The sequence below is a fragment of the Hevea brasiliensis genome, chromosome 7 (genome assembly GCF_030052815.1).
Source record: "Hevea brasiliensis isolate MT/VB/25A 57/8 chromosome 7, ASM3005281v1, whole genome shotgun sequence".
Classification (NCBI taxonomy): domain Eukaryota; kingdom Viridiplantae; phylum Streptophyta; class Magnoliopsida; order Malpighiales; family Euphorbiaceae; genus Hevea; species Hevea brasiliensis.
The window spans coordinates 58,996,021-59,015,321 of record NC_079499.1 but is presented as its reverse complement, the minus strand read 5'-3'; positions in this window follow the sequence as shown (position 1 = coordinate 59,015,321).

The window sequence follows — 19,301 nt, the reverse complement described above, 5'->3', positions numbered from 1 at the left end:
ACTTTGAAAATGTCATGAAAAATAAAAATGTGGTACATTATTTAAACAGTAAAAGAAATGAGGCAAATGTGCAAATTATGAAACTTTAACTAATTAAATCATTAATTTATGGTTAGTGCTCCACTAAGTGGGATTAGTGGACATATAAAACCAAGTGGACAGCATGCAAATTCACTTTATTCCTCATTTTTTTCACTTTGCCGAATTGCTTTCTCAAGTTCTTCCATGGCCAAATGTTCTTCCAAGCTTCCTCTATGGCCATTCATGCATAAGCTCAAATCTACCATGATTCAAGCCATATTTCTTCAAACTCCCTTCATTAAAAGTGGTCTTCACACCATGGGCTGTATGTGGGCAGAAAAAATGAGAGGAAATTCTGTGGATTTCTGAAGCTTAAGTTGAGGTTAGTTTTTAATCTTTCCATTTACCTTCACTAATCCTTGTGTTGAGCTTTGGGTAAGTTGAATTGCTAAGAAAAATTGAGAAAATGATCAGTATTGGTGAATCTTAGTTTTGGCAGCCATGAAAATGCATGGTTAGTGACTTATTCTTATATGTATTTGATGGGAATTAAGGTTGATTAACTCAAATAAAAGTGGTAGTAGGTTAATGTCCAAGTATGTGCATGTTAGTGCTTGAATTAAGGGTTCGAAATGGGACCTTGATGCTTTGGCAAACTACCATATTTGGCAGCCTATAATATCATGAATTTGTGTGTGTGAATGTGAAGTTATTAATGAAATATGATGGTGTTGAATTGTGGGCAGTTTGTATAATTGCCATGGAAGTGTATGTGTAAAATAAGTGTTGATGTACATTGAATTTGGGTCGATGTGAATGTTGGACTTTATTGGTGAATTGTGTGCATTGAGCACTTGAGTGTTCTGCTAAATATGCTTGCTGGAATTGTGTTTAGTATTTGTAGAAGTGCTATGAATAAATAATGAAGTCATGAGGAGGAGGAGGAATGTCAAATTGGAAGTGTAATTGTCTTGCACAGGTTGTGTATATTGGCAGCACCTAAATTAGGTCATAAGTGCAAAACTGTGAACCCAATTGGTATGAGACCAATTGGGGTGAAACTAGACACAAATAGGCCAACTTTCATGTAGAAATATTGCCAAAATTATGCCTAGAAACTGACCTTAAAAATGACCAAATCCGGATTAGTGACTTGAAAACCTAAAAATTGACCATTTGGGCAGCAGTAAGTATTTTGGCCATAACTGGCTCAAAACAGGTCCAAATGACCTGAAATTTTTACCATGAATAGTTTAGACATAGATCTACAATTCTTATGAAGACACCAAAGCCCAGAAATGGCCAGAACTAAGCCAAATAACTTGCAAAATTTCAAGTACCAAAACTGGCCAAACCAAAAGTGACCTAAAAATGACCTAAGCCTACCATTTTAGTGCATTCTGTCCAGCATTGGTAAATTGACCATATCTTGGTCTATGCAATTAGAATGACCTAAACTTTTGCCCCGCATGTAATAAGACATAAACCTACAAGTTTGTAGTTTGGACAAGAACCCAAAAACTGAGGGAACTAGGTCGTCCGGTTAGGTCAAAATAGTTCACCTAAATCCGGTAAATTGCAATAAAATGCAATACACTTGAAAATGAAATTGGTAACATATACCAACACTAAAGGGGCTATAAAATGTGACATATTGGTAATATTAGAATTGACTCACTTAGAGTGCATCAAGAGTTAACATTATAGGTTGACTAATGAAATGAATTGAAGGGAATAGTACCAAAAAAATTTAAATATTGGATTTTATTGTTGAAAACAAATTCATTGAGTACTGAAACACTTTAAATTGTGTGTTTCAGTTAAAAAGGATATTGAGAAGCATAAGGGACATTGAGTCAAGGCCTAGAGGAGACTCAAACCAGGTCTGTGCACAATACTTTTTATATTCACTGCTTTTACCAAAAAATTTATTTGGAGAAATGAGTTATGAATAATTTTTTATTGTTTTGGCTTTGAGAATATTATTTGGAAATTATTGTGTTGCCTACTTTACAAATGAAAATTTTTAGTTAAAATGTGATTTGTGGTTTGTATAAAATATTTAAATATTGTAACTTGGAATTGTTTTGATTCACACTTGGCATGACAATATTACTATGTTACTCCTCCATTTATGGGTTGAGTGTGATTATATTCTTCCCTCTTTGACTTGCCAGTCTGAGGTGAGTGTGGATGAGTACTCATTATCTAGCTAGCTTCCTCCCTCATTGATTTCAATTAGTGGGGTAAGTGTGCCTTATCGTGGTGTACAACACGGTATGTTCGGAAAATTTGTGTCATGACCTATGTTGTGTTATTGATTGGCAACACTGTGTTATTCAATTGTTTGATCAAATTTGTGTTATATGAGCTTTGAAAATTTGTGAATTGTTTGGATAGTAAATTGTCAATAGAAGTTTTACATACCACATTTTAAATTGTTATTGTGCACCACTGAGTAAATTTTACTCAGCAATAGCTTTTTCATTGCTGTCACATGTAGACAGATGGACAGAGCAGCAAAGTAAGTTACTTGTGCTACATTTTGAGATTTCGCCGCGTATATTGAGTATACCATATTGTGTAGTTTTTGTTGTAATGTATGTGCACTGTATGTATATATTGTACTTGGTCTTGAGCAGTTGTAAACTAAAATAGTAAATTATTTTGTCTTGTAAAAATATTGTGGTATATTTATCTTATCTCAGCTTTTGGAAACACTGGAAAATTGATTGTTGAAATGAATTGATAATGTTGAGAAATTTATTGTGTTGAACAAATTTATTGGAGTTTGGGATTGAGAAATATATTGGAAGTACTTTTTACAAGTTTTTGAAGAGCTATTTTATTCAAAATACACATGACACTCTGCCAAAATTTTTACATAAATTGTTGATGCTCAGATTTATTGTTTGGTTTCACTTTAGTAAAAGGAAATTTTTAACACCTATAAATAGTGCTCACCATTGTAAAAAGAAATAAGAAAAGGTTTAAAATCCCTTATAGTGTATTTAATGGATTATCAGTAGACGAAGTTGGTAATTCATTAGGTATACTACGGGATCATGTTATGCCTTACGGAGGGGTAGGGTGTGACACCTTTTCTATTACACATAAATACATTATGTAAATGGAAAAGTGAAATTACCTTTTATTAATAAAATATGTACAAGATACATACTAAATGATATACTCTAGGGCATACTACTAACAATTTATGCTTTGTGAAGGTCGTATGAATGTATTGGGTGTTAGAAACACTTTCTAATAATTTTAATTTAAGAGGAAATCATAGTTTTTCCCTTTGAATCAATTGAGAAATTGAAAGGAGAAGGAGAGAGCAATGTGATGGCAACTTATTGAAGAAAAGAGAGAAGTGGCTATTTTTTCTTATAACCTATCTTTATATACTTAGGTCAAACCCTAACTCTCTTATCATATGTCATCACAAGATCCCATCTTATTACTATTTTATTTAATCCTATGAAGTCAAGTATCAAGCTCCATTTAAATTATGACATGTGGTCTTCCATCATAGGAAGACAAGTGGCAAGATCATATGGTGCCATGTGTCACCATCTCATGGTGCCACATGTCACCATGTGAAACGACTAATTTGCCCTTACTCTTTAATTTGAGTTCTCAACCCAAAATTATAAATTCTCCCCTTTAATTCAATTTATATCAAATATTAATTAATTAATTAATTAATTAATCTCTATTAATTAATTTCTCATAATTAAATTTATATTTAATCAAATTAAATATAAATTTAATTTATACTATACATCCAATAACCCAGAGTTGGTTTCAAGTCATGCTAGGGACTTTGCAATCTTATTGCAAATCAAACCTCTTTAATTAATTAATTAATTAATTAACTCTTTAATTAATCAATTAAATCACATTTTAAATGGTGATTAGCTTGTGTAGATGTGTGACTTACTAGGCTCATTACTTATTAGCAATGAGAAATGACTTCCAGTTCTTGATTAATTAGATTTTCTTGTCATAAACTCTTTTCTGACTAAATCTGTCTGTCCTGGCCAGGAACTTGAAACATCAAGAACAATTAAATGAACATAGGATTTTATCCCTATTTACTTAGGGTAACGGATTCCATCTTGATCAACACCTATCTCCATATATAACTAGTAAGAGCCAACAGATGCCCATATAGCCATACACAATACAAGTATGAAAGCAGTATCAAACTCAAACCACATATATACAAGATAACTGTGTTATCTCAGGTCTAAAGATTATATGCACTAATATCATATATGACAATGCATTGACCAGAGTAAACTCTATGTGCTTGTCATAAGCATCACTGGTTCGGCCTACTTATCATATATAAGTGCCTATAATGGTTATTATGTGGCATGAGACTCACCACTCCATCTTATTTATATCTCATATAAATACCTTGGGAACAAACATGATTACAATCTTTCTGGATAAGTCATATCCTTTGTGAAGTATCTGTTAGTAGTATGCCCTAGAGCATATCATTTAGTATGTATCTTGTACATAATTTTATTAATAAAAGGCATTTCCACTTTTCCGTTTACATAATATATTTATGTATAATAGAAAAGGTCCATTGATATTTTGTTAGAAATATTATTCTTAAGTTGTTAAGAATATGAGTGACAATATTTCTAGCACAAAGTATCATAAATAGGTTCACAATCGAGGATACTTCATAATAAGGACATGACTTATCCAGAAAGATTGTATTCATGTTTGTTCCCAAGTTATTTATATGAGATATAAATAAGATGGAATGGTGAGTCTCATGCCATATGACAAACATGATAGGCACTTATAAATGATAAGTAGGCCGAACCAGTGACACTTATGACAAGCACATGGAGTTTACTCTTGTCAATGTTTTGTCATAAATCATATCAGTGCATATAATCTTTAGACCTGAGATAGCACAGTTATCTTGTATATAGGTAGTTTGAGTTTGATACTGCTTTCATACTTGTACTGTGTATGGGTATATGGGCATGTGTTGGCTCCTACTAGTTATATATGGAGGTAGGTGTTGATCAAGATGGAATCTGTTCCTCTAAGTAAATAGAGATAAAATCCTATGTTCATTTAATTGTTCTTGATGTTTCAAGTTCTGGCCAGGACAGATAGATTTATTCAGAAAAGAGTTTCTGATGAGAAAAATCTTTTTAATCAAGAACTGGAATTAAAAGAGAACATAATATTCATAGCAAATGGAGTTTGACATAAACCATGACTCTAGCTTGAGTTGGGATTTTGTAACAGAGAGATTCTAATGCATGGTAACATATGATTATAGGTTCATTTAAGGTAAATCTTATTACTAATTGGGTGGCCATGACATGCTATGCTAGGTGTTAACCATGGTCTATGAGGTTCATAAAATGATTTAGAGAAATCATTTATGGTAAGAAAGAGTTCTGATGATATTAAGAGTTGATATCATGTCTCATTGCCAATTAGTGATGAGCCTAGTAAGTCACACACATACACAAGTTATCACCTATTTAAATATGATTTAATTAATTAATTAAAGAGTTTAATTGATTAATTAAATAGGTTTGGTTTGCAATTAGATTGCAAAGTCCCTAGCATGACTTGAAACCAAATCTAGATTATTAGATGTATAATATAAGTTAAATTTATATTTAAAGTGTTTAAATATGAATTTAATTGATGAGAAATTAATTAATAGAGATTAATTAATTAATTTATATTTGATATAAATTAATTAGAAGAAGAAAATAATTATTTTGGGTTAAGAACTCAAAATTAAGACACAGGGGCATTTTGGTCATTTCACAGTGTGACACGTGGCACCATGAGATGGTGAAACATGGCATAACACATAAGCTTGCCAAATGTTTTTTAATCATGTAAGATGATTAAAATCAAGATTAAATATAGGTTTGACACTTGGCACAATGTGATTGGGTCACTTAAACCTAGAGCTAATCAAAAGGTGACATGTGGCTAGGGTTTAATGTGTTAACCTAGCTATTTAAGTGTGGTTATGAAAAGAAAAAATAACCAGCAGCCTCTCCTCTCATTTGTCACGCCACTTTGAGCCTCTCCAGCTATTTCTCTTCATCTCTCATCAATTCAAAGAGATTAGCCATCAATCTCTTGAATTAAGAACACTAGAAATTGTTTCTAGTGTCCTGTTTACATCTTTAATCTCTTAAAAGGCAGAACTTAATTTTCTAATTAATAGAAAAAGCTTTAGAAGCTATTCAAGGGCTGCCATAGGTGTTGTTGGTGTGGACGAGCTAGAGGGACAACATCTGGTGTCCTGAAGAAGAATCTCAAAGGCGCAAACACGCTGCAGTGCATCAAGAGGTTAGTGTAATCGTTCTTGATTTAATCTAGGGTTCTAAAATTAATCTGATTAATTTTAAAATCTTAAATGGCAAATACAAATCCAAAAACATATTAAAAGAGTTTTAATATGTTGTTTATCATTGAAATCAAATAGATAAAAATAAATCTTGCATGATGCATGTGACCCTAGGTGAAAATTTTTGAATTCAATGGTATAAACTTGTGTTTTTCACGCTTCCGTTCCTTCAATATCCTCGATTGTTAACCAATTTATGATACTTTGTTCTAGAAATACTACCACTCATATTCTTAACAACTTAAGAATAGAATTTCTAACAAAATATCATTAGACCTTTTCAATTATACATAAATATATTATATGAATGAAAAAGTGAAATTGCCTTTTTATTAATAAAATATGTATAAGATACATACAAAATGATATGCTTTAGGGCATACTACTAACACAAGCACCATCTGGTTTACTACAACCAATCTCTATACTGAAGTGGAAATGGGAAAGGATTACTATGGACTTTGTTACAGGACTCCCTCCAATAAAGAGAAAGCATGATTCAATATGGGTCATTGTGGATAGATTAACCAAGTCAGCCCATTTTCTTCCAGTTAGATAAGACTATTTACTACATTGACTTGCTGAATTATACATCAGTGAGATAGTCAGATTACATGGAGTGCCTATATCCAGCAAATCAGATCGAGACCCACAGTTTACATTACGATTTTGGGAAAGTTGGCATAAGGCCTCGTGTAATGCTCTTACAGTAGGTAGTTCGTACATTCTACTATTTCGACGACTAATGTCTATGCGGACATTCAGAATGTCTGGAACTACACTTAAACTATAGTGAAAAGATATAAATTAATGGAATAAATGTTAAGAAAATATAAGAAATAATTTTGGGACTTAATTAAAGGTTTATTTAGGTAAAAATGACATTAAAGATGTCAAAGAAAATTTAAGAGAATTTATTAATTGGTACAGACAAAAATAACCCGATAAGCACAATGAAGGACATTTTTGTCATTTTACCCCCAGAAATGAATTTTAACGTAAATGTCAATTAAAAATAAAAGAAATTAAAATATTTAAAATAAATTAAAATAAGAGAGAATAAAATAATTAACATAAATTAAAAGTATAACTTGATTTATGAAAATGAGAAAAGAAAGAAGAAGAAGAGAAAAGAAAAGAAAAGAAATAGACTTATAACATAAGCAATGACATTATAAAAAAATTAAGCACAATAATTATATATATATATATATATATATATATATATAGACATAAGAGACAAAACTCACATACCTCAAGTCATCTTCATTATTTCTCCTCTCTCCTTAGCCAGCCACCATGTTTGCTTTCTTCCACCATTTTTATCAAGCTTTAAGCTTGAATCTCTCTTCATTTACTCACCAAAACTCATAGTCCTCTTCATTAAAAATTAATCCTACACCTAGACAAAGAGATTTGAAGCAAAGAAATTTGGAATTAGTGAATTTTGGGAAACTTGAAGCTGAGTCACAAGAGGTAAGTGCGAGATACCACACCCTCTCTTCTTTAAATCTTGTAAGCATGATGAAATGAGTGAGCATAACATGAAATTAAAAACAAATGATAAGAAATTTAAGAACCCTAATTTCGGTAACCATTAAACTCCTTGGGGTTTGATGCTTTTAAATGATGAAAATTGGTTCCATGAGGATGTTTGATAAGTTGATATGATTAGAAGTTTGAATGAGTTAAGTTTGTATAAATTGGATAATTGAAATTAGGGTTTGTGATAATGAATTTGGGGATTTTGTCTTATACTTGAAATTGACCTAATTGAGATGAAATTGTTGCTTGTATGTGTAGGAGGGGGGCGTGAGGTGAAATATCATCCATTAGAATTATATAAAATGCACCAGGTAATACCCAGGAAAGATGGTGGAGTCACAATGGTCTCAATTAAGTACCACCTCCTTAGACAACATTTCCTAGAGATGCATTTCATACAATCCTTATAGAATCAAACCACTGGTAAGTACCGTCTTCCCATAACACTACCACGGTACTAAGGATTTATGCCACGAAGGCATAGATAGACAGGAGTTGCCACTCGGGTAATAACCGGGACATATTCAGTGTTTCTTCCAAGGGTCATGGATGGCAACTTACTCCTTGTAGAGTTTCCATAACCGTCATTACCATAGCCCAATGTCTAGATTTGGGATAGTGGGTATGTAAGGGGAAGGTGTTAGGCACCCCTTACGCCCGGTCTAACCTCATTGATTCGAGTGCCAGTCCTCTACTAATGTTTCTAGAAGTCTTGTTTATTATTTCTTTATTAAACTTTATCCTAAAAAATGCAATTCTAATCCTACACACGCAAGTAATTTACAAAAGGGTTATTATTTACACACAATTTTCATGCACAAGTAATTCCTATCTATGGGGTTGCTAATTATTTAAATGATATTTACCAGATGACTAAAATTAATTTATTATTGAGAATTTAATTTATAAAAAAATTTAATTTCAAATAACCCTACGTTTCTATTTAACCTAATTAATTAACTTTCACTAAGTTACCCTAAGGATAATTGAACTAAGTTAATTATGTATATGTGTAATTTATTCTAATATCACAGAAGGCCCAGACAATCACAACCTAATAAAGATTTCTAATATGCAAATTTATTTTACAATTACCAAGTATTAAATTAAATTTATTTTATATGCCAATGTTAGTTTAATTTACAAACAGGATTAATTTTAATTTACAAAGTATTTGTTTAAATTAATTGCATGCAAAAGTCGGTTAAATTAAAAAAATAAAGTTAATTTTAATTTATCAAATAAAAATTCTATTATTACTATAATTTCATGCCAATGATTATTCGAGGAGTTTAGAGCTACTTACTTGTTAGTAAATACAGTTGCCATTAGGGCAAGCCACCCTTAAAAAAGGGTCTTCTCTTCTAGTATGCCAATGATATCCCTGACTTACTCCCGTTTAGCTCTACATAAGCTCCACGCAAATGCTCTCTTTGGTACTTACCTTAGGGCTACTTACCAATTTTATTTGTAATAAAAAAATAAAGAAACTAAAAAAAATAAAAGAAATAAAGAAAATATTAATAACAATTTACATTGGATTCTAACTCTAGTCTCCTAAAGGGTTAAAATTCCTAATTAGTTACAACTACCTAATGGTCTAAGTCTTCTAACATGATCCAAATACTTCATAACACTTTTTGAATTAAAAGAACATAGAAAAATAGATGAAATATCAATTAAAACCCAAGAAAATACAAGAACATGCATAAATATACAATTTCCAAATTTTGGCAGATTAACGGTAGCAAGAAATCTGATTTTTTAAAAATAGTTAGACATGCCTAAAAATCTTTAAAAAATTTACAAAAGATAACCTACATATCATACAAGATCATAAAATTTATAAATCAAACAAAACCCTAGCCGAATGGTCTACATAAATCATAACTTTTTTTAAGTGACAGAATCGTACTACTTTTTTGTAAAATTTATAACTCATTAACGACAATAGATATGAATACAAAACCAATTGGAAAAGATTCATAAGATTCTGAAATTAATTTTAGACACTAGATTTACACAAAAATATTAAGAAACAAGGGAGATATGGGCTCCACAAGACGGGTATCCTGCAAATCGGATTTTATAGGAACCCTAACTTCAAATAGCCATAACTTATAAAATATTAAAGCCTTTTTAGTGATTCTTGAGCCTAAAATTAATATAATTTCGTGTAGAATATGAATATAATTTTTACAAATTTTTTTACAAATTCAAAAAATAACAAAAAAATAATAAAAATACGAGAGATAGAAACTAAACATGTGCAGAGTTGTGTATCCCCTTAAATTAAACATGATTACATGATCTATATGAACATAGAAAATAAATTGAAGACAAAGAGCATAGAATTAAAATATTATGTGGCATAGATCTTGAAAAGAAAACAACAAAACTGACCTTCCAAAAATCTTGTATGAAAATCTTCTTGAAGAAAAGAAAAAATAAGGAAGAACTCAAAGAGTCTTGAATATCTCTAAATTTCCTACAGCTCTGAATTTTCTCTTCCTCTTTCCTCCCATCCCCTTTTCTTCCCTTCTCTAGTAGGGTATTTATAGGGTTTTGGCCGAGAGGTATGATAGGATTTGGAGTCTTAAGGTGATAAAGTTTAGATGACTTAAACAACTACGATTGCAGAATTCGAATAAGACTGGGATATGGGTGAGGTGTTTCAACCAATAGGAAGACAGGAAAAAATGGAAGGCACCAATAGGGAGTGAGGGAGAGGTGTGGTAGAATTTGGAGTCCTAGTGTGATAAAGTTTAGATAACTTAAATGACTAGGATTGATGAATTTGGATGAGACTGGAATATGGGTGAGGTGTTCCAACCAATAGAAATAGAGGGAAAGGGGGTGACACCAATAGGGAGTGAGGAAGAGAGTGGGGCCAAGAAGGGGAGAGATATTTTGTTATTTTAATTTTTAGAAAATAATTAAATGGGTCCCATTTAAAATTCCTAACTAGGCTTTCTTAGGCCCATGGAGCCCAATTGAACTTAATTAGATCCATTTAAAAACTACCCATATTAAATTTAAACAAAATAAAATTCTATTTAAATTTAATTAAATTAATTTCCCCAAAACTTTATTATTATTTTTATTTTTTCAAGATCATGCCATGGAATTAATAATTCAACTCCATACCTCCAATTACATCTTATAGTCATATAATTTTCATCATCGAGTTTCCCACGGCCTCAATGCACACACTCATCACAAAATAAGGGTCTACAATATGCATACCAATTGAGGTAAGGGGGTTGGAGAAAATTGAAAAATTAGGAGTGTTTTTCTCTGCAGGTTTGGAACTCATTGAGTCCAGCTTGAGTTTTGAGCCATAACTAAATTTTTGTTGCTCCAATTGGTATGAGGCCAATTGGAGGTGAAACCAGACCCAAAACACTCCATTTTCCATGAAGAAACCATGCCAAAATTCTATCCAAAACTTGACCTAAACACTGTCCCAATCCGGATGACCATGCACAGAACCCAGAAAATGACTAAATGAATAGAACACATTCATTTGGTCATAAATCCCTCTATACTAGTCCAAATGACCTGAATTTTATATCATAGGAAAGCTTAGACATAGGGCTACAACTTTTATGAAGAACACAGAGCCCAGAAATGCCTCTAACCAAACTAAATTGCTGGCCCAAGTTGTAACACCCCTATGTTTGGTAGTGCATTCTACTGTTCCAGTGACCAGTGTTGTCCGGACAGCTAGGATGTCTAGAACTACACTTCGTTATGAGTGAGGAGACATAAAATAATGAAATACAAGAAAAGAGAATACAAGAGAAATAAAGGAAAAATAATAGCAAAGGAAAAATAATAGCAAAGAAATGTAACCAAGTTAAGCGAGCCGAGAACCCTAGCGATGGGTGACCGCACCGGGAAGTCACGGTGTGGACCATTGATTAGCCCTGGACCGCGGGGAACCCTGGAAAATATTTTTAGGACTTAAAGAGACACCTATTGAAATACAAATACCATTAGAAATACTAAATAAAAATTAAATAATTAGTACAAAGAAAAGTGAGAAATTGAAAAATAGACAAAACCCGGTGTTACCGAAAAATCAGGAATGCAACCAGAACAGGGGCATTGTGGTCATTTGACACCCCGAGTTGTCTTTTGACCTAAATTTCCATTGAAAATACATGATATTACACTTGGAAAATATAATGAAAAATTAAATTAGGGGTACCTAATGTAAATAGCCAAAAGTGGAGTATAATTTGAGTAATTAGCACTTAAATCATATTAAATCATTTTCTTAGGTGAGTGGAGCACTATGGGAATTAAAATATACACTAAGTGGGTAGATTACTTCCACTAAACACTTCATCATCTTCAATCCTTCTCCCATGCCGAAATGAATTCCATCAAAACCTCCATGGCCAAAACTTGAAAGAACTTCATAATCTCCTCCATTCTCACCTCCAAACACCAAAGTTGCTTCACTAATCTTGATCCCCACCTCATAAGGAAGAAGTAGATACTAAATTTAAGGGAGTTTGGGGAAGATTTAACAAGCCTCATCAATAGGTAAGTTTGTATTTTTTATTGTTGTTTTGTTAAAGTTTGTAAGGATGTTATGGGTGTTTGATTTATGGAGAGATTTTTGAGGTTTGATGTTGAATGGGGAAGTGTACTTTTGGCAGCCATGGAAATACCTTGAAGACAGTTTATTTTTTCTTATAAATGGTGAATTAAAGGATTGATTAAATATATATTGTGTAGGAAATTATTTGGATGATGTATACTTAGTATATGTGAATGTGTATTGAAATTTGAAGCTTGGAAATTAATGAAATGTAAATGCACAAATGCGGCAGGTTGTTAACTCTTGAAGAATGCTGGAATTCATGCTTGGTTTATGGAATAATAATGTTGAATTGTTATAGTGGTTATGGCAGTTTGAGTGTATGTATGATGGTGTGAAGTTGGACACGTAAAAGTGTTATGGTTAGGTACTTGAATTGTTGTAAATTGAGTTTGACAAATTCTGCACTTTATGGTGTATATTGAATGTAATTGTAAGCTGCCAAAATGACCTATAATATGTTGTGAATTATGTTTAGGTTATGGTACAATCAGAATTGGCTTGAATGTTGAATTTGGTAAGTGTTAAAAGTGATCCTTGATGTGTATGAAAGAAATGCAATAAGGCAGTTTGTGTTTTGGGCCTAGAACTTTAAGTGTGTAGCTCCAATTGGTATGAGACCAATTGGAGGTGAAACTAGGCACAAAATGTGCCAACTTTCATGAAGGAAGCTTGCCAAAATTCTGCTTGCAAGGTAGCTTGAAAAATGACCAAATCCGGATTAAGTGCAAATAAGGTCTGAAAATTGACCATTTGGGCAGCAGTTAGTGTTTAGGCCATAACTCACTCAAAATAGGTCCAATTGACCTGATATTTTGACCATGAATAGTTAAGACCCATATCTACAAGTCTTATGAAGACACCAAAACCCAGAAATGACCATAAGCAAGTCAAACAGCTTGCACAAATTCGGGTCCAAAAACTGGCCGAACCTAAAATGACATAAAATGACCTAAAGTGACCAATTTTGGTGCAATTTGACCAGCAATAGTTAAATGACCATAACTTGGTCTACATAACTCAGAATGACCTGAAATTTTGCCCCGCGTTCCATAAGACATAGATCTACAAGTTTTTAGTTTTGACCAAAACCCGAAAACCAAGGGAACTAGGTCGTCCGGCTAGGTCAAACTAGTATCCCAGAATCCAGCAAATTGCAAGAAAATGCAGTATACACGGAAATGAATTGGTAACATGTACCAACCCTAAAAGACTATTGAATGTGACATGTTAGTAACATTAAATCCTAATTTACCTAGAATGCATCGAGGGTCGATATATTAGGTTGATTAAGCAAATAATAGCATTCAGTGAATTACTTATCAAGCAGTATCGTTAGAGACAGTTTAATTTAGTACTGAAACACTTCAAATTGTGTTTCTCAGTTAGCAAAGACTCAGAGAAAGGGAAGGAAACATTGAGTCAAGGCCAGGAGACAATTATTAGACAATTATTGAAATGAATTATGACTATTTGTACATTATTGTTTTAAATTGTGGAAATGTGTTTGAATGGATACTTATTGCTTGAAAAACATTTTAAATGGTTTGAAACTGTGAAAAATTGTTTGAATGATATTGATGGAAACTTATTGATTGAAAAGCATTGGAAATGGTTTGAAACCACAGCTATCATGTATATTGATTGTATTCCTCACTAGCTTGTCTAGTGGGACGAATTGAATTCCCTCTCTGGCTGAAGTGTTGAGGTGTGTGCCTATCGAGGATGAATCGAATGAGTACTCATATTTTTGCTAGCTAGCTATATTATTCCTCATTAGCCATCGGCTTATGGGACGAATTGAATACCACATTAGCCATCGGCTTTTGGGACGAATTGAACTTTAGAACATGATTAAGCTGTGTGTGATTGATTGATATGTATTATGAGATTGTGAAATGGAGTTAAATTCTTATTGACATTCATTATCTTTGAAATTAATCATGATTTGATTTATTGAAATTATTATGATATTGTGAAATGGAGTTAAATTCTTATTGACATTCATTGTCTTTGAACTTAATCATTATTTGATTTAATCATTATTTGATTTATTGAAATTATTGTGATATTGAGAAATAGAGTTTAAATTCTTGTTGACATTTACTGTCTTGAATTTAACTATGGTTTTAAGTATCCACTATTTATATGATTTATGAATTGTGATTTAAAGTTGTATTTGGTAAATGTTGTGCACCACTGAGACATTGTCTCAGCGATAGCTTTTTATTGCTGTCGCAGGTAGACAGACCGACAGGATAGCAGACTAGACTGCTAGTACACCCAGTGAGAGATTATCAGGTATATTGAGTATACCACATTTTGCATTTTGTACTGTAATGTATGACCACTGTATGTATATATTATTTTTGGTTTTGAGCAGTTGTAAATTAAAATTGTACATTGAAGTTGTAAAGTAAATTATGAGCTATTTTGACTTGTAAAATTTGTATTATATTTCTTTTATCTCATCCTTTGAAAATACTGAAAAATTGTTGTGGATTTGAGTTGAGAAAAATATTGTGTAATTTAACTGTTGGAGTTGAGATTGGGAAATATATTTGAAGTGCTTTTCTGAGTTTTCTGAAGAACTGTTTTATCCAAAATACAGATGGCACTCTGCCAAAATTTTTACAGAAATTACTAATAGTCCAAATGAGTTAGCTGTTTCACTTCAGTTCACAAAGGTTTTTAACACCTGTAAATAGTGCTCACCACTGTAAAAGAAGTAAGAAAAGTTTTTAAAATCCCTTGTAGTGTATTTAATGGGTTATCAGTAGACGAAGTTGGTAATTCATTAGGTATACTACGGGATCATATTATGCCTTACAAAGGGGTAGGGTGTGACACAAGTTGAGACACAAATCTGTCCAGAACCATGTTGTCCAGAAATTGCTGGACATGAGCTTACCCGACCAGTCTTGGTAATAAGGCCATAACTTGGTCTACAAAAATCCAAATGCAATGAAACTAGTGGAAAATTTTCAATAAGACATAGATCTACAATATTTGTATTTTGACCAAAACCCAAAAATCAAAGGAATTAGGTCATTTGGCTAGGTTAACTTAACACACAAATTCTGGAAATTACCAAAGTGACTACTTGACCCCAGAGCAGTCCTTTACTCATATCTTCCACTAGAAAACTCCAATTGGGATGAGCCATACCATTCCAGAAACCTAAGAAAAGGGGTTCCAACTTTGTTTTAGACACTGTCCTCAAATTGTGAATGCAAGAATCCTAAATTTCGAGTCAAAGCCATTGACCTAAGTTGAAATCTTGTTGACACAGGGTATAGGAATCCAGGTCAGTTAATTGGCCATAAATAATTTCAAAAAACTTGAAAAAATTATGATTAAAAATTCTAAGTGAGAACAAGACAGAGGGCAACAATTTCTATGAAGATCACTGTGCCTAAAAGTGACTGCAACATGTTCCATTAATTAGGTAATCTCTAAGTCCAAACGCTGCCTAGTTAAGGAACCAGAATTAAGAAATGAATCAGTTATGGTTATTTGACCATAACTTGAGTTCTAAAAACCTAATTGAAATGATTCAAAAGAGAAAATAAAGACAAGACATAGAGGAACAACTTCCATGAAGGAAGTGTGGCCAAACAGTGGCTACAAACTGATCAAATGGATAGGTAAAAGTAAGACACAAAAACTGAACCTAAAGAAAGGTTTATGAGATAAATTAACTTATGGTGGGAATTTAACCCTAATAAGCCATTAAAAACTAAATCACATGAAAGAGATATGTGGGACCTATTTTTTCACTATAAAGTGACATGAACATTTCTAATAAATAAGTAATAAAGTTTAATTGCCCATAGTATACCTAGACTTATTTATTTAATTTGTATTAATTGGTATACCAATTAGGGACTACAGATAGCAGTACTGCATACATGAATAATCATTGACCGACAAAATATGTCCGATATGATTGTTCTACAGGCTATATGCCTACCCGTTGGCCATTGTGCCTAATTTCATTTATGGCTTTGATAGCCTGCCCGCTGGCCTTGTGCCTGACATGATAGTTATATACAGGGTAGACATATAGAGGTCTAACCAATATACTTCCGTGTATCCAGCCTTATAGTCTGTTATAGGTTACTTGGGCACTGTTATAAATTAATTAAAACTAAAAATATCAGAAATGAATAGAAAAGATACTGATAAATTTAATTGTTTCCAAAGTGCAAAAAATTCATAACTAACTTAGAATTTATGAAATTAGCCTAGAATTATTATTTTTAATTACTCAGTTATTTTACTTTAAAGTTATGCACCATTAAGCTATTCGCTTAGTGTGTTGATTTTCCATCTCGTAGATATTGGAGACCAAGCACAACAACAACAGCAGCCACAACAGTATTGCCCTGACAGAGATTTGACCAGATCTGACAGTGTCTGTCAGTCACCTCAGCAGAGTATTTTGGTAGGGCCCATGTATATTTACTTTTGCATTTTGTTTATTGTACATAAGTAAATGATGTAAATCTTTTTGAGATATGTAATTCAGTTTTGATATTGTAAATAAATTGTAAATTATTATAGATGAATTTCATATGAATGAACGAATGAAAAATATATTTTCTTGAAATTGTAAAAGTAGAAATGAAATGATATGACATGATGCATATGTAAATATGAGATAGATATGAAATTGTTTTTTTTATAGGTGAATAGTGAAACCCACCAGATGCTAATAAAATAGACGAGGCTCCACTCTGGTATCCACAAAAATAATTTGTGATAAAAAAAATTTACCACATTTTTTTCTCTGAAGTTTAAAATTAATAATGGACAGGACAAGATAAGATCTGGTACTTCGGCACCAAATGTTATTAGTAGTATGCCCTAGAGCATATCATTTAGTATGTATCTTGTATATGTTTTTATTAATAAAAGGCATTTTCACTTTTTCATTTACATAATATATTTATGTGTAATAGAAAAGGTCCATTGATATTTTGTTAGAAATTCTATTCTTAAGTTGTTAAGAATATGAGTGATAGTATTTCTAGCACAAAGTATCATAAATAGGTTCACAATCGATGATGCTTCACAGTAAGGACATGACTTATCCAGTTAGATTATATTCATGTTTGTTCCCAAGTTATTTATATGAGATATAAATAAGATGGAATGGTGAGTCTCATGCCATATAACAAACATGATAGGTACTTATACACAATAAGTAGGCCGAACCAGTGACATTTATGACAAGCACATGGAGTTTACTCTTGTCAATGTATTGTCATAAATCATATCGTCACACCTTACCCTTCTGTAAGGCATAACATGATCCCGTAGAATACCTAATGAACTACTGAACTTCACCTGCCGATAACTCATTAAGTACCCTACAAGGGATTTTAAAACAATTTTCTTACTTTTGTTAAGTGGTGAGCGTTTCCTAATAGGTGTTTAAAACATTTAATTGAAATTAAAAACTAGTTAAAACTTTTGGCCCATTTTATTTTTCTGTAAATTTTATAAAAATTTTGACAGAGTTCCATTTATATTTTGAGAAAAAAGTTCTTCAAATACTTGAAAAAAAGCACTTCCAAAATTTTTCTCAACCACTACTTCAATTTCACAATCAATCTCAACAATTTCTCAAATCTCAAAATTCAACAGTCAACATTTCTCAATTTCCAAAATTCCATCATCAGTAAAATAATATCTATCAATCTCATTCAAATTAAAATAAAACATTTCCATTCATTAAGGACAACAATCTACATATATACATCATACCAAAATCTACAGTATGAAAATTCAAACTAAATTTTATTACAACTTTATACAAACTTTGTACAAACTGCTCAAGACCGATTTACATGTCCATATATTTATGTGCAATACATACATAAAAAAAAATATTTACAGGCAGGGTATAAATTATACCCGATAACTTCAAGCTGATAAATCCTTAATCCTCAGCAGCTCAGTCTGCTGCTCCTCTAGTCTCTATATCTGTGACAGCAATAAAAGTTATCGCTGAGTACTAGGACTCAGTGGTGCACAACATACTAAAATAATCTTTATGCAGAACTTAAATCACATTTATTCGAAAATTTGACTGAACATGAAAAATTAAATACAAATCATGCATTATGAGATTTTAATCCCAAACAATTTCATTTTGAAGTATCAAATCACATTTCATAAAACCCATAGTTAGATCATGCCATTCGAAACAAATAGAATCTCAATAGCCAGAGGCTAAAGAGAAATCACATCACAAGGCTAGCTAGCTCAAATATATGGATATCCATTCACATCCTCTTCTACTGGCACACCTCAACACTTCTCCAGAGAAGGAATCAAAATTCGAAACTAATTACCCCCACTAGTCGTGCTAGTGAGGTGTTCAAATATATGATCATGACACTGTGGTTTCAAAACTTATCTTAACAATTTGCTAAACATTGTCATTTCAAATATACACAGTAACTTTCACAATTTAAATCAAAACATCATAAATAAGGTCACAATACTTTCAAGAATTCAAAGCAAAAGAAAAATGCATATTTCACTCACTTAATCAATGAATTTTAAAGCATAATGATGTTGTGCACAAACCACAAGCGAATCACCTTTTGGCCTTGACTCGGTTCCTCGAGTTCTTTCCCGGTATTCTTTTCAACTGAAACACACAATTTTATAGTGTTTCAGTACCATAGC